Source organism: Protopterus annectens, chromosome 10.part0, assembly GCF_019279795.1.
Source record: "Protopterus annectens isolate FY-2018-M chromosome 10.part0, PAN1.0, whole genome shotgun sequence".
Classification (NCBI taxonomy): domain Eukaryota; kingdom Metazoa; phylum Chordata; order Ceratodontiformes; family Protopteridae; genus Protopterus; species Protopterus annectens.
The window spans coordinates 1,622,762,669-1,622,784,743 of NC_056744.1; the positions used below are offsets into that span (position 1 = coordinate 1,622,762,669).

The window sequence follows — 22,075 nt, forward strand, 5'->3', positions numbered from 1 at the left end:
TCTGGTCTGCAGTAGCAGCTGGCTCAAAAGAAGGGAGAGTGAGTTTTTCCAAAACAAAATTGAGGTCCCATGCAGGAGTTGGTGCTCTCCTGGGAGGTCTTAAATTTTTGGCCCCTCCGAGATACTGCTTTAGCAGAGGATGAGGGAAGAGGGGAGGTTCTGTGTTGTAATGAGCTGAAATGGCAGAGGCATGGATTTTTAAAGAAAAAGATAAGCCCTTGTGAAGCATCTCAGTTAAGTATTGCAGAATTTGAGGAATATTGGGCATAGCTGTGCTTATTCCTTGCGATTGGTTAAAGGCCAGAATCTTTTCCATTTGTCAGCATAAGATTTTCTAGTACTAGGCCTTCTAGCCTCCAAAATGACATCCATCACAGGTTTGCTGAGGGATGCCAAAGGTGAAATTAGTTGATCAGCCACGCTGCAAGATTCAAAGTTTGGAGCCGAGTTTGCAGAATTTGGTAGTTCTGCTGAGACAGAAGGTAAGGTGTCTGAGGCAGGTGCCATGGAGGAAGGTGTGACACACTGCGCAGGAGTGGGTACCAGTGTTGGCGAGGCCAGTCTGGAGCAATCACAATAATTTTTGGTTTGTCCAGTTTGACTTTTAGTAGAACTTTGGAGAGCAGAGGCAGAGGGGGAAAAGCATCGACTGATAGGTTTTTCCAGCTGAATGACAGAGCATCCACTTTCCAAGCTTTGTTGTGATGAATTCTTGTGCAGAATTTGTCTAACGGATAGTTCTGGGGTGAGGCAAAAAGATCTATGTCTGGGCTCCCCCATTTGTGTGTCAACATGTTGAAAACTTGTGGTTCCAGTTTCCATTTGTGTGGGTCCATAAGATTTCTGCTTAGTTCATCTGCCAGAGTATTTAGCTTTCCTGGCAGGAATTGAGATTGTAGTTGTATTTGACAGGTCAAGGCCGTGTTCCACAATGCCATGGCTAGTCTGCAAAGGGGGTAGGAATGTGTGCCCCCCCCTGCTTGTTTATGTACCACATAACTGTGGTGTTGTCTGCCTTTATCAGTAGCTGTCCTGGATGAAGGTAGTCCTTGATGGCTGTCAGTGCATTCTGTACAGCTAGCATCTCTTTCTGACTGATATGCAGGTGCATTTGATTTGGGCTCCATTTGCCCTGTATGTACTTCCCTGCCAGTTGAGCCCCCCAAGCATAGTCTGATGCGTCTGTAGTCAAGGTTTGGGTGGCAGGGGGTAGAGTGAATGGCAGTCCCTTGTTTTGGTGGCAGGCCTCTGCCCACCATAGGAACTCTAGTTGCAGGCAAGGTATAATAGGAATCATTGTTTCCAGGCTGTGACAATGTTGACTCCATAAACTTTTTAAGTACCACTGAAGTTTCCTCATATGCAGTCTTGCATATGGAATTAGAAGAATGCAGGATGCCATGAACCCCAAGGCTTGCAGAATTTGTCTTGCAGATAGCAGGGTTTTTGTGGCCACCTGTTTGAAGTAAGTCACCAACTGAATTTGCTTTTTTGGCATTAGGTAAGTCATCTGGGGCAGTTGTTTTCAAGCTTGCACCCAGGAATATAATTTTTTGAGAGGGTACCAGTTGTGATTTATTTTCGTTTATGGTGTACCCTAGACAAGTTAGAACCCTTTTTACAAATGCCAGATGCTTTAGAAGAACGTCCTTGTTTTCTGCCTGAATTAGACAATCGTCCAGGTATGGATATATGTGAATATTTCTTTGTCTGCAAAATGTAATTACTGGTGCCAGGCACTTTGTGAAGACCCTGGGCGCAGTAGATAAGCCAAAGGGCAGTGCAGAGAACTGGTAATGCAAGTAGCCTGCTTTGAAGTGGAGGTATCTTCTGCAAGATTCCCTGATTGGGATATGCAGATAAGCCTCTTAAGTCAAGAGTTACCAACCAGGCATCTTTGCCTAGCACGGATAGTAACTGTTGAAGAGTCAACATCTTGAATTTTGGAATGTCCAGAAATGTGTTTAGAGTGGATAAATCCAGAACTGGACGCCATGATTTGTCTTTTCTGGGTACCAGGAAAAGTCTTGAATAGAAACCTTGTACCTTTTCCTCTTCTGGTACTGGTTGAATAGCCCCCATGTTCACGAGGGACAGAACTTGTTTCTGGGCCTCTGCCAACTGATTTGGGGGCAGATCTGGCCAACCGTTTGGGACTGGCAACGTGTAGAAATGAAATCTGTATCCCTGGGATACTATATTTAAAACCCATTTGTCCTGGGTAATGAGTTGCCAATTTCGTGCATGAAGTGCCAGTTTTCCCCCCAAATGGGCGGCTAAAAGGTAAGTGCTTGGTGATTGTAGGAGGAAGTCATTGAGACTGTTTACCATAGGGAGGTGCCTTGCTGCTTCCAGATTTGGAGGTGGAGGCACCCCATTGTTTTGTTCTAAAAGTTCCTTGTGACTGAAACCTGGAGCGTTTGGAATGTCTTGATTTGACTTGAGCGGCTCTCGAGGGGACTGGAAAGGACCAGTTTTTAGTAGGCCAGTGCCTACTAAATCTTGGAGGTTGGACTTGTAAGAAATCTTTCACAGTTTGCATAGATTTAGCTTTATCTTCCATCTTTTTTAATACTTCTTCAGCCTTATTACCAAAGAAACGGTCCAACAATTTTGCTTTAACATGGTCAGGCAGAGTTTTCTCTTTGAGCCACGTATGCCTTCTTAGCATAGATCCAGTTACAGCAGCCCTGCAAGAGGCCTCCAAGGAATCAAAACCACATTGCAAAGTATGTATTCCCAACTTGTTCAGCTGAATGTAATAAATCCTGCAAATCTTTATTTTCCACACAGTCAGAGATTAACATAATTTTCTGTATATGTAGTCCCATGATATGCTGTTGATATTTAAGCATATGAAACTGACAGTTTAAAGCCCTGATTGCCAAGGTTGCAGACGTGTAAACCTTCTTACCCCATCTATCCAGCGCCCTGGAATCTCTATCAGAAGGGATAGGATTTTTAGCAGTAGAGGCCTTAATGCCATTGGGACCCTGAGAAATAGTTTCAGGGTCAGCAATGGGATTTTTGAAAAGGAATTTGTGGGAGTCAGGCACCCTGTAGTATCTGTCTGGCTTACAAGGAGCCGGAGGCAGAGAATCAGGAGTCATACTAGATTCTGAAAAAAAGCATCATCAACAATGCCCAGAACAGGAGGTATGGCCAAGGGCCTATGCTGAGGAGGAAGAAGAAAATCCCTAAGTCTCTTTTTAGATTCAGAGAAATCCTGTCTTTCCCAGTGGAAATGATCCCTTAAGGTATGTAAAGTTTCCCCAAAAGAAAAATCCTCTGGGGGAGAAGCAGAAGGAATGGAATCTTCTGCATCAGAGTCCTCATAAGTAGGGATAGACAAATCCTGTTGATTAGAAGAGTCAGAAGAAATAGAATCCTGTTCAGAAGATTCATAGTCAATGCCTTGCCTAGGCCTCTTAGGAGGAGGGGGTTGGCTACCCCTAATCAGAGTAATTAAATCTTCAGCCATTTTGATCATTTGTTTTTTAGGCATAGGGGCCTGCACATGTGGCCCAGGCATCAGTTATTTAGACATAGATTTAGATTTTGGCCTTAGTTTTGAAGATGGCGTCTGTCTAATATACAAATATGTAGGCCTGAAAACAACCTCAGAAGCAGGTGCCTGCACAGCGCCTCTGGACCCATCTAAGGTAAAGACATCCGCGGGTTCCATAATTGAAGCATCTCGCGGCATACCAGACTCCGAATGGGTCTCAGTAGAGGCCTGCGAATCAGAAGTAGCGGGTATCAAGGGCTGCAAAAGCACCTCACTGAGTACCAGCGAACCGGCGACTGGCTTAGGAGAAGCGTCGTCGTCAGTTTTGGACCTTGACGGTCTGTCTCTGTCTTTTTCTTTGCATTTTTTAGGTATTCCGGTAGTCGGATTGCTAACCGACGACATTTCTGGATAATTAAATCTAGAGCCAAAATATTTAGATGCAAAAATATACTGACGTTTAATCGTGCGTTGATTAAATTTAGCACAAAACCGACAGCAAGGCACGTTGTTGTCAGGGCCTAGGCAAGGAATACAGTACAAATGAAAATCCTTATGAGATATTTGCTTCCCACAAGTAATGCAATTATTAACTTTTACTGACATCGGTAAGAAGCAAGAAAAAGTTTCCCCAACGGGGTACTTAGCTTTTAGTTGAAGACTTCGGTTCTGAAACTCGAAAATGAAAATTTCAGGAGTCGGCCGACCGGCACTTGCGAACTGCTTCTGCTTCGGGCACCGTATGGCAAGAAAGACTGATGTAATGGCGTCAGCTGCATGTTTTATACCCCTGACGACCTGACGTCATGGAAGAAGGGACAGCAACCGACACAAGACCCAAGACTTTGCTAATCAGGCCAACTGAGGGCAACCTGCCAAATGTAATGACTGCAACAGTGAAACACGAAGAACATCCACCACGGGGAGAATCAGAAACTGAGCTCTCCTCTGAGTCTGTATCAGAAATCTAAGGAAAAAACCCCGCATCTCTCCCTGCTCCTTCCTGTTCAGATTCAGAATCTTGAATCTCTTCAGGAAAACAGGAATTCCTCTTTCTTTTACCAACTTTACAAGAAGGGTCAACCAGCCTGAATTAAATCCTGAACGAGACCCAGTAAACTACTTCTATACAAAGAAATGTATCTTTTGGTTTGGTGTTTTGTTTTGACAGGAAAAAATGGGCCATCCATGTAACTAATAGCAGCAGCTGCTTCCTCAGGAATGGGTACAGCATACAGCATTCTGACTCAACAAGGAAACCTTCCATGTTTCATCTCCCAGGAACAATAAGAGTAGCTCTCCCTTGCCCTCTGAGAGGACCTCAACAGCCGCAGAGAACGTGGCTAATCCCTCGCCCACAGTAGCTGTAAGTGCTACATCAGAGGGCTGTGGGGTAAAAGATGAGTTGTCTGAGGTACAACAAATGGCCACAGCAGAGTGTTCCACTTGCAGCTGAGGCAAATTGCTAGCCTGCTGTGGTGGCAAAGGTTGTTTGCTTATTTTTTTTTTTCTTTTTATGGCCGGAAGAAGGACTGACAAAGTGCCGCAGTGGTGCAGCGGTTAGCGCTGTCACCTCATAGCAAGAGGTTCTCCCATTCGATTCTCGGCTGGAGTGTGGAGTCTGCATGTCCTCCCTGCGGATGAATGACGTCTAAAGACATGCAGGTAGGTGCGTGCGTGAATGGGTGTGCCTTCTTTGAAGGTTGGTCACTGGGCTGGCAAACTCGGCACCATAAAAATCCACTGCCAATCATTAGTGGACCGGAGCTCTGCTGTGGCGACCCCTAACTGGGAAAAGCCAAAAGAAAGAAGGACTGACTGTGGGAGAGGTAGTTTGTTCCAAAATGGTGCCTCTTTCCTGGGGAAGACAAGCAGCAATTGTCAGTAAATAATAATAGCCCACAAAAGTTACTTTTTCTGTCAGAAAAAAAAAAAACAGTAAAATACACTAACGCTTTGCCAGCCCTTCTCCACAGAAATTAGAAGTTATGTACTCACCATAACGTTCCATCTGAGTAGGTGACTTCATTCGGATGCAACCTGTGGGTATCGGATCCGATCTCGGATCCGAGCCGGCAATTCAAAAGCTTAGGCTCCGAGCTCCTAGCTCCTCCCTCTTACCCATAACCCCTTGCCAAGCCCTGACTGACCTCAGATTGAGTTTGCCTCAAATACTGACCACAGTATACTAAAACAGCATAAATACTCGCTCTATAAAGGTCAGGGGATGGAGGGGGGGATGGTTACATCCGAATGAAGTCACCTACTCAGATGGAACGTTATGGTGAGTACATAACTTCTAAATCTGAAGTAGGAAGACTTCATTCGTCTGCAACCTGTGGGACAGAGTCCCTAGCTACCTGAATCTTGGGCGGCCATCATGGAAGGATGTTCCGGAGCACCGCTGAGCCAAAGGATGCTCTTCCTCTAGAAACAACATCCACCTTGTAATGAGAAATAAAAGTATGAGGCGAGGCCCAAGTAGCTGCCGCGCAGATATCATCTAACGAAACACGGGACTTAAAGGCGGCTGACGTAGAAACTGCCCTAGTAGAATGAGCCGTAACCCTCTGAGGAGCAAGTCTGCCTGAAGTGTCATATGCCTGCAATATGCAATTAGCAATCCATTTAGACAGAGTGACTTTAGACACTGCTTTACCCAGAGCAAATTTAGCAAAGGAGACGAACAGCTGATCTGATTTCCTGTGGCCAGCTGTCCTGTTAATATAAAAATGTAATTCTGTATGAACATGCAATGAATGCAATTTGTATTCCCTTTGTTTGAATACTTGGGAAAAAAGACAGGCAAATTGATTGACTGGTTAATATTGGATTCAGAAGAGACCTTCGGAAGAAAAGATGGATTGGTCCTGAGGCACACCCTATCAGGGAAGAAAGAAAGGTAAGGCGGTTTGACACAAAGAGCCTGAAGCTCAGACACCCTTCTGGCTGAAGTGATAGCTACCAGAAAGACAGTCTTCCAGGAAAGGAATTTTAAATCAGCAGAAGCTGCAGGCTCAAAGGGAGGAGCAGTAAGGGCCTGCAGGACTAAAGACAAATCCCAAGGCGGTACAACCTCCTTGACTGGAGGTCTTAATAAAAAAACTCCCTTGAGAAAGGATTTGCATAATTTCGCTGTCATAAGGGGAGCTGTGTCCTGTCCAATATGATAATGCGATATAGCCAATTGTACTTTAATCGTGGAAGAACTGGCCCCTTGATGAAAGAGGTCTGTTAGAAATTCTAGCACCGCAGAGATAGGTGCTGAAAGGAATCCACTGTTCTCTGCCCTGCCCATATAGAGAACCTCTTCCATTTACTCCGATAAACCTGTCTGGTAGAAGGTTTATGAGCAGCCACCAAATTGCTTTGAGCGGTGAAGAGATACCGGGAGTCCTAATTAAGGTTGGAATTGGAGCAGCCAAGCTGTCAACTTCAGGGTCCGCAGATTGGGAACTGGCATTCCCAGAGGGTGAGAGATGAGATCCGAAATTGGATCCAGAATCCATGGTGGATTGATTTTGTGAGACCATACGAAGGGGAACCAAGGTTGTCGAGGCCAGAATGGGGCAATGAGAATCATTCTGCTCCCCAAACTGTTGGCTTTCTGCAGAAACCTCTGCATCAGAGGAAGTGGAGGGTAGGCATAAAGGAGACCGGGAGGCCAAGCATGCACCAGAGCATCCCTCGGGAACTCCCCTGGTGGGGGAAGTAGAGCGAAGAAATTGTCGCATTTGGCGTTTGAGGGAGAAGCAAAAAGATTGCAACAGGGTTGCCCCCAAACGGCAAAAATCTTCTTCGCTACTTGAAGGTTTAGGGACCACTCGTGTGGAGAAAGGATGGTGCGACTGAGCTTGTCCGCAAGGATGTTGGACTTTCCCGGAATGTGCGTTGCTATCAGAAAGCGTTTGGTGGAAATTGCCCATTCCCAGACTTTCATGGCCTCTCGACAAAGGGGATAAGACCTGGTTCCTCCCTGCTTGTTGATATACCAGACTACGGACATGTTGTCTGTCTGAATCGCAATAGTCCCTGTAGGAAGAACGTGGTGAAGTGCTTGCAACGCTAGGAGCACCGCCCTCATTTCCAGGACATTTATATGCAATGATGTCTCTGTGGGATTCCACGTGCCTTGGACAATCTTTCCCGCAGAATGCCCCCCCCACCCGAGGCAAGAAGCGTCCGTGGTCACTGTGGCTCGGGAAATGCAGCGCAAAGGGTCTTCCTGCTAGGGGCTCCGGAGAAAGGAGCCACCACAGAAGGGAGTCCCTGCACGCTCTGCTGACCGCAATCGGAGCGTTTAGAGACGAACAAAGAGGGGACCACTGAACTTGAAGGGTCCATTGAAGGACCCGCATGCGTAAGCGGGCATGAATTAGAAGCGGGATAGCTGCCGCCATAGAACCTAGGGCCCTCAGGACCGAAGCTGCAGTTGGTGACGGATGAAGGATTGCTGTCACATGACACCTCAGGCTGACGATACGGTCTGGGGTGAGGAAGGCTCGCATTGATCTGGTGTCTAGTCTTCCTCCTATGAAATCTATAATTTGAGTTGGATTCAGGAAAGATTTCTCCCAGTTGATCGTTATGCCCAGCCTTGGTGCTAGTTGAAGGAAGTAATCCCTGGCTGAGCACAGAAGATGCCTTGATGATGCAGTCAGGAGCCAGTCGTCCAGGTACGGAAAGACCTGTAATCCCTGGAGCCTCAGGTGGGCCGCTAACACCTTGGTAAACACCCTGGGGGCTGAGGTGAGACCAAAGGGAGGACCCTGAACTGATAGTGACTGGCTCCCAGCCGAAGCGAAGAAACCTCCTGGATCGTCTGTCCATCCGAATGTGGTAGTACGCATCCTTGAGGTCTATGGTACACATCCAGTCGTTCTCACTCATAAGGGTGTGTATAGATTGCGGTGTGACCATCCGGAACTTTTGCTTGGTTACTGACAGGTTCAACAGGGAAAGGTCTAAAATTGGTCTTAAGTCCCCGTCTTCTTTGGCACCAAAAGAACCTGGAGTAAAACCCTAATCCGGCTTGATCTGGGGACGCTGGATGGCTCTTTTCCTAGCAGCTGCTCGATTTGAGCTGCCGCCTCTTTGGTCGGGTGGAACATCTGGGAGGCTGTGAGATTTGGGGTCTTGATTAGGGGTATTGAATATCCTCTGGATATGAGTCAAGCACCCAACTGTCTGTTGTTATGGACTCCCAAGAAGTCAGGTGCATCGAAAACCGCCCCGACTGCCTCCAGAGACGGACAGCCGGGCAACCCTTCAGGGCTGCTGCGTGGGTCTCTCAGAGAAGGGTTCTCTGGACCCAAAATTGCCAGGAGCCCCCCTGCCTCTAGCACGACGACCTCCCTGTCCTCCTCTGCCACGGAAGGACTGGTTATCCGGAGCAGGTTGGGACTGCTGCGACTTCCGGAACCACATCTTCTTCTGTCCCTTTTGGTTCTTAGAGAAGGACCTCTGGAGAGCTGAGAAGCGGACTCCGACGGCAGACAGCGTCTTCCCGTCCTTTTCGCTCTGGACAAGTGTCTCGCGAACAGTCTTGCCAAATAAGGCAGAACCATCGAAGGGGCATTCGCGAAGGTCGCCTTAAAGGGCTCAGCAAAATCACAATGGCGGAGCCAGGCCTGTCGCCTCATGACAAGGCCTGCTCCGCTGGCTCTAGCGGCTCCCTCAGTAGCATGAGACAGCAGCCGCATAGATGTATTGGACACAGATCTTAGAGTGGCCATTCGGGTGGAATAAACCTGCTTATCCTCACTCGAGATGGACATCGGGGAGATGCAGCGTACTCTTTAATCAGATCTCGCTGCATCCTAATGACATGCGCCATGTAGTTCAGCGCTCTCAAGGAGAAGGTCGCTGAACTAAACACTCGCTTCCCAATTCAATCCATCGAACGGGACTCCTTGCCCGGAGGATGGACGGAGGGACTCTCCTGGGCCAATTCCCTCTTCGTGGCTGCAGCCATCATCATGGCATCTACTGGGGGACCCTTACTCCAGTGGGTGCGGTCTGATGGAGGAGAAAGAATGCGGTCCGGGCGTTTTGGGATAGGCTCAATGGTGTCCGGATCCTTCCACGCCCTGATAGATATAAGATCTACCAGGGGGTCAGCAGGAGGGGACACCCAAGAGGTAGAAGGGCCGCCGAATGCCTCCAAGAACACAGACTCATCCGAAGAAGCCTTGGGGCAGACCACCCCCCCCTGATCCTTAACATCTCCATGATGTCTCCAAATGAGACGTCCTCAGGGGGTGACCTAGGGGAGCCTTCCCCTTCATCCAAGTCCGTGTCTTCAGTGACGGACTCAGGGGAGTCCATGTGCCTCCTCTTGCACTTGCGCTTCGAGGTACTTCATCGGGGGGGCTGTCCGAGGAGTACTCTTCAGCAGATGGATGTTCCAAGGGAACCACTTGGGACATCGAGGCGGGCTGTCCCTGGGACCGGCTGGTGGGGGCCTGGCCCAACTGCAATGGAGTGCGGGATGGAGCCGTGGCAGGGACCGGGGTCCGGATGTCTCGACAGTGCCCTTTCCATAACGTTGAAAGCCGAGGGAGCCAGCTTCTCTAAGCCCGAGCCGACCCCACTCGGATCCGGCGTGCGGATCGGAGTCGGAGCGAAACCGTCGGATCCGAGAGACCAGTGTGCTCCGACCTGGACGGAGCCGAAGACACACCAGCTCCCTCGGATCCGAGGCTCGCCTCGGCTCCGAGGTCGGGTCCGGCACCGAAGCACTCAAGGGATGGGACGGATCCGAGGTGCGCCGACCAATCGGATCCGACCCACCCCCGGATCCAAATCTGCACGGCGCCAAAAGCTCCGAACCCGTGGTATGGGTCGGAGAAGGAGCTACGGGGGCGAAAAAAGGGGTCGAAGCCCCCCCCGGTTGGGGGGGGGCTAGGAGCACTCCCATTTGCATTTGGGCCTGGATGAATTTCCTCATCATCCGGTCCATATCAGCTTCGCTCATTGAAAAGTCGATCTAGAGGAGGCCACCGAAGCGGACCTAGAGAACCGTCTCGGTGACCTCCTGGAAGGGCTAGCCTCCTCCTCCTCGGGTCCAGGAGAGAACCGAGGGGAGTGGAGCCGAGGAGGAGGAAGGCTAGAAGGCACAGGGGAAGCCCGCTTAGATGGAGGAGCCGAGCTGGAAGCTTCGCCTCTCCTCTTGTGGTGCTTCTCCCTGTGCCTCTCCTTCTGTCCCTCCCTAGTAGAATCCTTCCTCCGGCATTTTTAAGGGAGGTTGAGTCCCAGCCGGAGGGGAGAACTCACAGCAACAAGTTGCTGACTGGAGAGCAGAGGCGAAGCAGTATCTGGGGTAAAAGACCCGCCAGCACTAACTTCGACCTCCGTCCTTAAAGCCGGGTTGAACCCTGCACAAATGGTACAACCAGAAGACAGGTGTTCAACCCCAAGATGACGACGAGTGTGGCCATCTGCTGGGGACAGCTTATGGCCACACTCGGTACATTTCGAAAAGACAGCCTTAGGGGCTTCAGACATAACACCTAAGGCCTAAACACACACACACACAAACAAACAAACTACGAAAAATTAACTAAAGAGGGAGGGAAAGCCTTAATCACACACAACACTAACTATTTTTGTAACAAAAAAAGAGAATTTTAACAATTCTCCTGTCAGAAAACTACTTATCTCAAAACCACGCCAGGAGCTCAAGAATTCCGTTGCTTCTTGAAAAGCGGCAAACGAAATCTGGGGTCAGTCAGGGCTTGGCAAGGGGTTATGGGTAAGAGGGAGGAGCTAGGAGCTCGGAGCCTAAGCTTTTGAATTGCCGGCTCGGATCCGAGATCGGATCCGATACCCACAGGTTGCAGACGAATGAAGTCTTCCTACTTCAGATAAAATGTTTGTAGCTACTTCATACTACTTTTAAACTGACAGGAAAAACAAGTGCTCTGTTTAAAAGTGCATTACAGTCTTGAGATAGTCCTTTAAAACAAAACACCGCTAGCTTTAAAATAAACAACCTTCCTGAAGAAGAAAGTAATAAATCATCAACATAATTAAGAAAAATAATTTTTGCCCTAAAGGGAACTTATCTGCCCAGCAATGGAAAGTAAAACTCCATCATCGATGCTCGAAAGCCCCAAAAGAATGTACTCTTCTACAGCAGTAAAGCTCTGAAAGGCTTTGCACCCAACTTTTAGTCATCTCAGCTTGAAGTGCTTGACAGTTTGGGTGAGTGGAAGGTGACCTTGAAAGCTGGATGGCTGTTAATTCCTTGGCATGATATAACCTATATAGCTAAGGCTACTTACTGCAGCAGTGATCAATATGATGAGCATCAACTTGCACAGTTCCTTTTCAGTAAAAATACACTTTGCCAAAACTGTCAAGCTGAATGCTGTATCATGGGCAGCACCAGTCAAGAGACTTACGACAACCATTTCTGTCTGCACCTTTGCCACTGAAAATTAACTGTCTCTACATGAAAATGAAAAGCTGTTTTGATAAGTAAATGCCTGTAATTTCTCAATATTCAACATGCAGTTTCAAAGGGCATTTCTTTCCTCCTTTTCAACCATAGAGGTCATACCCAAGGCATTAAATATAAAAGGTGACTACAGCACCTCCCACACTGTTATGTCAGTGGGATGTTGTATGCGAACGCTTCATTTGTCTTAGGCTGCATACATCTAAAACTGTTCGTCAGAATCCCAGCGGATTCTGACATTCTTCTTACTTTGCACCACACCATTTTCATAGTAACTGATTAAAAAGCACAGCAAAATATTGGCGTCAACATTCCACAGAAATGAGGTACAACTCTAAGTTAATTAACAGAAAAGAAAAACCCAAAGAATATTGCAAATATATTCATTTTGTACATTCTATCAACAAATGCTGTAGTCTCCACTTTGCAATAAGGGAATATTATACATAAACTACATGTGGAAGAAACATTCAGACGAAAGTAAGACTACACCATGCGTGAAAGAGCTTGACAACAATTCCTCAACCTGCTTCTTGCATGCCCTGGCAAGAGTTCATGGGCTCCTGTCAACAACTCCCTTCGTCCATATTTATAACATTAATATCCTGGCAAAGATGAAACAGGCAGCTTTGCCCTGTGTTTTTTTTCCAACCCAATTCTTCTGAAACACAGGTTACAGGTGCCAACAAGTGAAGTGTCGGATTAAAGTAACACAGTAGCTGCCTAGGGAGCTGGAATGGGAAAAGGTTAAACCAGGTCAGAAGTATTTAAGTGCCACAGGATCTTGAACACCTAGTAAAACTGCCATCACCAAACTGGCTGAAAGTCTTTGTCAAGTATCTTGTAAAATAAGTGTCAGAAATGCAGCCACTCCACTTCTCTAAAGAATTTAACTATGTACTCAGTTTTTTCACTTATATCCACTTATTTACTATTCATTTATCTCAATGCCACTTGTCATTACAGTACAAGGAATTAAATATTTTTATTGTGGAATGCTATGCTTGGCAGGTGACAAGCTGCCACATCTCTAAAACTGAACAAATTGTCAGTTTGTTGAAAACTGGTATTCTAAAACAATATGGATTTTTTTTCAAGAGGGAACAGATGATGAGATCCTTCTTCTCTAAAGCTGTATGAAGATGCAGAAGGGAGGAGGAGCTCATCCCCTTGAAAACGTACCTTGCAGGGTTGTCAGGATGTGGAAGAGGGACGTGACCCCTTGAAAACGGACTTTGAAGGACTACACTAAATACCTACACACATACTATAACTTATCGATACCCAATTAAACATTCACATCACATCCATATTGGCATGCAACACACATACAACAAATATATCAGGTTCCCAATACCTCCTTATCTCTAAATTTAGGTAGATAAACCCAGTTATACCCAGAACTACACATTCCAAAAGCACTATTCAAATTTAGTCTGATTGTCTTTATACTTTAAGAGGCAACACTGAGCCCGATCCAGGACAACTTAACAATAATGACTCAACTCAAACCAATAAACAGCGTCATATTACCTGCTCCCTCTTTAATGCCCACAATATCAAGGACAAAACTGACTAAACCAATGCCTTGACCATACAGCACAATTTTGAAATTATAGCCATTACACAAACATGGCTGAAACCTGACACCCTTAGTCTTCACCACCTCATACCAAACTATTCACACTTACAAGATTACAGACCAGGTAAAAAACCTGGGGGAGCAGCATTAATTCTCTTCAAAGACAACTTTAACCCCACCATCACTGCAAAAAGTAATAGTAACTCAGAATCGGAACCTAACTGAATCCTTTTAAAATTCCCAGCTAACAAAATCCCCTTGTTATAGCCCGTGCATACCTACTTCCACCAGTTCACTAACAAAATTCAATACTATCATCCAACAAATACACGCCAGCACTCCCAAAAACTGTAACCTAAACCATTCCTGGAGACATTAACCCTAACTACTTGGATCTAAAAGCCACTGAATATGTCACAACACCCTGGCCAGCTTAAGTCTTACCCAAGTCAACTCTGAAGCCACTAGACCAAACCCTCAATCCAACAGGCACACCTTACTACATCTTGCAATAACTAATAATCCTACAATGATATCAAACTTCACCATACATGTATCCTCCTTCAGGGATCACTGTCCCATAACTTTCTCAGTACATAATTTAATGTTAAAATCTAAACCTAAACCTATCACTCTCAGATCCAAAACCGTTCAGAATATCACTAATCTTAAAAAAACTCCTTGCCACCCTTGATTGGTCTTGATCACTTTCAATAAAGGTCCCACGTGATGCAGCTAATAACCTTACCAATACCCTAACTGCACCTGCAAAACAAATTCTTTCTCTTGTTACAAAGGCTAGTTCAACTTCTTCACTGGGTATCTAACAATCTCAAGCACCTCCTCAGAAAACGTGATGAAGCAAGGTACAATTGGAAATGTAACCCCTCCACAGACTTCCAAGCCAAATATACCTCACTTTGAAACCTAATCAAGCAATCTATCCACAGATGTAAAAACAACCACTACCAAAACAAACAAATCTCACTTTTAGCTAAACTCAAACGACTGTGGAGAGAAATCAACCTGTTGACTGGTCGAAAAATTCAATACAACTCCATTCCACTGAAACCCATTACCACCACCACAAACTCTCCCGTACAGACTTCCTGAATGAGTTCAACACCAGACACACATCAACAACAAACGAACAAACACAAACCTACCACCCCCACAGCCACTCTCCCCTTTTACATTCCACTATTCTATTCAAAAAGATTAGACCCAAAGAGATAGAAACATAAATGGAACAAATACAAATACAAACCGATACTCCCCCAGGCTCAGATAACCTAGCCCTTTGGCTCATTCACCTTTGTAAGGAATTCATCTCCCACCATCTCACTTACGTATACAACCTCTGCTTAACTAATAAGCTTATGCCTCAGATATAGATAACAGCAATAATCATTCCTATTCCAAAACTACTCATGCCAACTACTACTTTGCAGTACTGTCCTATCTCAATTTTTCCCACTTCAGGTAAAAAAACTAGAAAAGAATATCTAAACCAAATTACTGCTTATTTACATCAATAACATCTTCTATCCACAAAGCAACATGGATTCTGGTCCGTACACAGTATCAAAACAACTCTTTACACTCTCACAGATGACATCCTATGAGATATGGACAAAGGCAACCTGACAGGTGCTGTCATTACTGACCCCACAAAAGCCTTTGATCCAATTGATCAAAACTTACTATTTGACAAATTAACTGAAATAGGCATTAGTAACAATCCAAAACCTTGGTTTGTAGATTTCTTCATCAACAGATCCTTCAAGGTGAAAGTAAGTAACAACACCTATGAAACTCCTCCTCCTCCTCTTATGAAAGGAGTCCCTCAGGATTCAACTTAAGCCCCTCTGCTATTTTGCATACTTATCAGCAAACTCCCATCTCATTACCCTCAGATACCTCTAATTCTTTATGCAGATGACATGGTCATCTACAGGTCAAATTCCAATTTATTATACAAACTCAGATCCTAGGTGATTTCCAAACCCTCAACCAATGGCTAGCAGGCCAGATGCTTATACTCAATTCCTCAAAAACAGAAGCAATGCAGTTTGGAACCAACAAAAACTTTTTAAACGCACCCCTCTTCTCTATACTGCAGCTACAAAAGAAAGCACACTGCAGCTTCCATTCTCTAGCAGACCCATAGGACCATGCCAGATGTAACACTTAGGAGTAAAGGTGCAGTTGCAGTACAATACAGCAGCACTAACTGCTCACAAAACATACTACTGTGGGCTATCTTCCTTACTGCTTTGCCTCACATTATCAAATGCTACTGACACTGCCAGTACACCTTCAGCCAGGACCAGAATCATGATCATCACATCTGCTCATCTGTGCTTCTTTTTCACTTGTAGAGATCAGCAAGCCCAAAACGCAGAGCATTCTTTACCCACTGCCAGCAAAAACATAAGAAAAAGACAAGGGTCAATCACAAACTGCACTCTCTTCCTCCAGCTGGGGCAAGAAACATGCAGGACTGATTGCACATCACACATGTAAAGTTTTTCAAATACATCCCATGCAGAATAGGGCAAAGCACAATCTCCAGTAACTCCCCTTTGTTCAACATCAGATGGGTTAAACAACTGGCGAGTGTTCAGCCTCAACATCACACCAGAGCACAGTCCTCGGCTCGCCTTTCCTCGACTCTGCGGGTGCTGGTGGGAGGGCACAACAACACTAATGACGCACAAGCATCCCAAGTGACATGGAAGACCATGCAAATAAGCTCTATTTAGGCTTTTAAAAAACAGCTCCATTGGGGACAATTAAAGTACACAGATCAGTGTAATTGCACAAGCATATATACAGCATGTATAAATGTACATTTCCAGAAATATGAAGTCACTATGCATACCTTGAGCTCCCTTCTTTTACGACACTTCAAATAGAAGGGAATTACATGAATCAGAGTCACCTAATAAAATGTTTCATCTGCTTTGGTGCAGCGAACGTGAGAACGCATTCATAAACTCAGATTCAAATCTGCTTTCTGTGTTTGGTTTTGTTAAACTAACCATACAGCTAAAGAGACAAAAACTGAAAACTAATTTCAAGCAGAAAAGATTGCAAAAACTCTGCTGTCCCTTTAAGGTTTCTAACACCTTGAGGCTAAACCATGCACTGATAAATAATCCATTACATCTCTCGCAAGAGAAAAGCAAACTCCAGAATATTCTGTTTAACCCCTGCCTGACAAGCTTGCCAGGCAAAAGAACAATCTGCAACACTTTTGTTTCTTTTTTTAAGAACATTCTAGCAGTTAATTGTGTTTTCCTTAGACAGACAGACATCACCACCACCCCAAATAAAAGAAAAACAAAATGAGCACATACACAAAATACATCAGCTTAAGAAATGAAACTAATTGACCCACCACCCAGAGTCAGGAGGCAAATACACCCCCAACAGCACAGCAAAGCCTCGCAATATCCCTCCAAAACAAATTCCAATGGTGATGCAGTATACAATCTTCTCATGGGCAGGAACTGTGAAACGGCAGAGAGAATGGATGTTGAAAGCAAACCACAGCTAGCATTCAGCATCATTCAAGCATTTCTAGGCAAGTGCTTTTCCTACCTGGCCAAATCCAGTAATTCTAAAGAAAAGGAAAAAAGAAGAAAAAGAAACAAACATAAAGAGAGGCACACAGTAGGCAGGAAGCCCCTCTGTGTCCCTCTCAGGTCACAAGCTTCCCAGGTGACCTTGCACCAAGATTTTCAGGAAGCAAGTGACTCTGATCTTGGTCCAGCCTCTTCTTAAAGGAGAAACATAACAGTCGCTGTATCCTCTCTAAAGTCTCTCGTTGCCTTTCTGCTCTGTATTTGTTTCACTCTAAGAACAATGCAACTAAGTGAAATGCAGACTGAGATGGCAGATTAAGAACATTGTGGCCCACCTACAAAGAAAATAACCCCAACTACTGGATAAGCTACAGATTCTAGCATAATTACTCATACTTTACATCTGTACTATGAACTTTTGAACTGCGGCCAGATTCTGATCCAACATACATGCCATAGGAAGCCTGTTATCCCCAGCTTTCCCTAAATAAATCCTTAAATCAGCTTTAATCCAACTCCACCACAATATGTATGTAGGTAGACACCAAAAGGCTTTCTGATCACACATGCACAGAATAAAGTTTTCTAAGGGTGTATTACAACACAAATGAGTGTCAAGGGGTATCTAAAAGACTCCCCTTCCCCACAAGTAACTGCTGACAAATATTAACTTGCAGCCTCAACTTTCGTGACAGAAAAGCTCGTTAAAAGTTAATACTCTTAAGACACAGAAGCAACTCTACATAAAGAAATGGAGGTCTACATAAAAGTACGTGTGCTTCTGCAGCATTTTACATTTTGATAATTAATGTGATTTTCATTCTCTTAAAATTTTAAGGGAGAAAGATAAAGTTGTTTAAAAAAAAGTAAAACAAGTAGCAGCACAGATATTAATGCACTTGGCTACAAAGCTGTACACCCAAATCTGAATCCTATTAGCTTCCCACCATCATCTGTAAACTGTGACTGCATGCAACCCACTCAATTTTTTTTACTTCTTTTACATTTGTTGACCGGGATTGTCTGACTGGATATATGTCCATTTTCAGCAGAAGCCCGGGGAGAAAAACTCCAAGACATAAAAACCGAAAAAAAGAACATAGTGATCGCATCAAAGCTCCAAGACATAAAAAACGAAAAAAGTACATAGTGATCACATCATAACAATATAAATATCACAGATAGTAATTTATAGTTAAAAACATTTTGTAAAATAGATACAATACAAGAAACAAAGATTTTTTTTAATATATATATATATTGGTTCCCTAGGAAGCGTGTTTCTTCAGTAGATTAGTAGAGAGAAAAAACAAAGCAGTGGGGAGGTATAGTCTTCTGTATAACCCTCTTAATCTATGTGCCAAGGCTACATCATCTATGTCAGTGTGTGTGTGTGTGTGTGTGTGAGCGAGTGGCTAGAGGGGGTAATCAGCAAAATGTGTAACCCCAGAACGGTTTACCTTTACATGTTTGAAAGTCAAATGGTTGTACATGCACATCCAAGAGCCAGATATGCGAATTCCATAACGTTGAATTCCCAAAATGTCGTAAAATAATCGAATTTTGACATTTCCAAACGCACCACCAATGAAACAAATGCTACCATGAGTCAAAATGGGGCGACATTTCGTAATTCGGCACTCTGGTTTTCACGATTGTGGAATTTCGCAGTTTACAGTTTGCGGCAGCAGGTTCAAAGATTTGACCATCGAACATGTAAAGGTAAACCCCCCAGAACAATCATTTCAATTTTGCTCTGCACACAGAAAATATATGAAAACTCGGTGCGTGCCTCAACAAGCCATTCTGAATTAACAAAAATATCTAAACAAACAAAGTAAACTAGTAAGCACAGCCACGGTACAATACTATGGCCACCTCCATGAAAAAGAACAGCTGTATAAATAAAATTACCATAACAGTAGATGTTTGAATGATCACTGCCAAGGATATAACAGCCGGCCAGCTTCCAAAGTTTCAGGGCAATAAGCTAAGACACTACCCACATTTCTGCCTGCTAGATAAATGGTTCAGTGCTGTTATAATCTGCTAGTCAATTTCAAACTTGTACTGGATTTGTTTCACACAGTCTTGAATCCCCATGCCATTTCTGAACCTAGTATCACAATGCATCAACCTCATTCATAAATGTACTTCACTGTGCTCCAACCTACCCTCTTCCCTTTCCATCTTCAAACTGTACCACTTTTTTTTTCTCTTTTGTTTTCCGGAGAAGTACTTGCCTCTAAGATATCATTAATGCACTACAGCACTTTTTGTCACATCCTCCCATTCTCTTTTTTAATACAGTTTTACACAATATTTTCATCCTTTTTAAAGCAACTTAAGGAGCATATCTTAATTTCAGCTGTCTTCTTTGAATATCATCCATATTAGAATGGAGGACTATGTAAAAGCATGCAATATTCTGGAGTAATAACCTTCTGAATGCATCACAGTATCTCCAATCATTCTTCACTACACTCCAAGAGGCTATTTAATATAGCTACCCACTGCAGACTGCCTCTTGAGTACCGCTTCCAAATATGGCACACACATGCATTACTCTGTCTTGCATCTACACAATCCAATCAGCTACTTTCAGACATATTTTGGCCTTGCTATTTCTATTATGTGGACCAGGCTTATTGCAGACCTCAGAATTATAAACAAAGAAGTGTATTCCATTGCCTCCGACATTAAGAAGGGCTGGTCCCAAGTTAACTTGGTTGCATCCTACTAATAACAGCCTTCATGAAAACAAAAAGTTTGCCAGCTGACACTGCACTTTCCTTTGCCAATGTCAGAAACTGCATCAGGATAGCATTACTATACAGCACTGTGAACATTTTAAAAGACTGGTACACGGAGACTTATGGTTCCAGAACTTGATAGTAAGGCACTGAATCTGTAAAGGGATCTCTGAGCGGCAACTAAAACAGCTTTCCAGAAAAAGTATAGTATGTTGTAATGAATAAAAGCATCAATACTATGAATATGAAATGTAACAAAAAATGAAAAAAAAAAAAATACATATATATATATATATATATATATATATATATATATATATACACACACACACACACACACACACACACACACACACACACATACATACATACATATATATATATATATATACACACACACACACACACACAGATATATATATATATTATAAATTAAAAATTATATATATATATATATATATATATATATATATTATATTATATATTATATATATAAAATGGTCCCTCAAGAATATAACGGCACATGTTACACTATCCACATTTAAACATCCCTTTTTCTTTTTTAGAATTCAACCTGCCTATACCTAAGGTATTATCTTTCTGTAAAATGTTTTTTAAATTATACCTGTTTGTGTAAACAAACTTTGGAGCATCACCCGCACAAACAACTCTTTATTCCCTTGTAAAACTCTCCAGTTACTTTTAATAAACTGCACGAATGTTGGCCACATCATTAGTCATGTCTAAACTAAGGGCCATCTATCCTTCTATCTTCAAACTTGTTATTCCTCGTCTCTATTACCTACTACTAATAAAAGTATGTCTTAACATCGGAGGAAACAAGACTGCCTTCTATTTTTTTTATTTCTTCCTCTAACGGTCTCAAAAACTTCTCTGCATAGTCCCTACTAGTAAAAAGTCTAGTAATAAATTCAATTTCTTCATTAAACATGACCTTATCAGTAGTCATACAACTGGCCCAAATGTACTGCCCCTTAGATAGGTTCCTTTTCATAAATAGTAGATGATTACTACTGTAATATAAATAACTGTTGGTAAAAGTGATTTTTCTATGTATTCTGCTGTCAAATTCTAAACTACTTTCAGTCCACTTCAACATAACATCTAATAAATTCACCATATGACCAACATCTCCTAGTGTAAATTTTAAGAACAGGGATTTCCTCATTCAATTCTTTTAAGAGGATTTGACAATCCACCTGACTACCCTCTAATACAAAAAATAAATAGTCAACAAAACGTCTGTAAAAACACACCTTAAAAGAATCCTTGAGATGTCTCAACACTGTATTTTCCCACCATCCTAAAACAATGTTAGCAAAAGATGGTACTGCGGGTCTGCGGGGGAACCCATGGCAACCCCTCTTAGTTGTTTGTAAAAATTCTTATTAAAAACAAAATAATTGTTGTCCAATAACACTTCTATCAGACTACAATAAAAGTTACTGTTGAGTATTAATGTCAGTCCAGTTAAAAACATTCTAACGTATTCTACCCCTTCCTTGTGGGGAATAGTTGTAAATAGATGTCTATAGTACACATAATATTAACTTCACAGCTATACTTGTAGACACTATTAAATTCACAAAACTGATTTAAACAATCCCAAGAATCTAAAATAAATTACTCCGATTTTTTAACCAAAGGGTTCAAAATAGTGTCAATTAGTAACAAAATACCTTCTGTTATAAAGTTGGGAGCAGATACAATTGCTTGAAAGGGGGGGGGGTTGTATGCACTTATGCAACTTGGGAATCCCAAACAAAACACCTACCTTGGGGTTCTCAGTGTTGCAGAAATTAAATGTGCTTTCATCTGTGCTCTTCTCCAGTAAGCTGTCAAGTAAAAAAGCACGCACATATTTATAAAACAGTTAATACAAACATCATCCACTTGACGATACTCTGTTTTATATTTTTTAACATATTCTCCATATTTTTAACATACTGGTCTTGATCCATTAAGACCAGCCCACCCCCTATCGGCCTTCATAATTCTTAAATTATAGTGGTTACTAATTTCCTTGAGAGCATTTTTCTCATCAAGGGAAAGATTATAGTATCTAGAACCTTGTTGGGGTTGTAGCATTATGAACGGTCGTCCTTCCCGAAGCTCTCGAGATTGGAGCCACCATACGAGGGAATTTCTGCAAACTCTGCT

General features: G+C 43.5%; 1 protein-coding gene across 4 annotated transcripts in view; it reads right to left on the minus strand.

Moving 5' to 3' along the window:
* LOC122813797 (dual specificity protein phosphatase 14-like) overlaps positions 1-22,075 on the minus strand; it is a 247,791-nt gene that overhangs the window by 181,199 nt on the left and 44,517 nt on the right. Inside the window, exon 1 of one of the 4 annotated variants that reach the window (XM_044086310.1) lies at positions 17,158-17,290. The exons of 2 other annotated variants lie outside the window; for them this stretch is intronic. The gene's annotated coding sequence lies outside the window, so the exon portion shown is untranslated. Of the gene's footprint in view, positions 1-17,157; positions 17,291-22,075 lie in introns of those variants that run through there. One more of the 4 variants, XM_044086311.1, reaches the window with a different exon arrangement.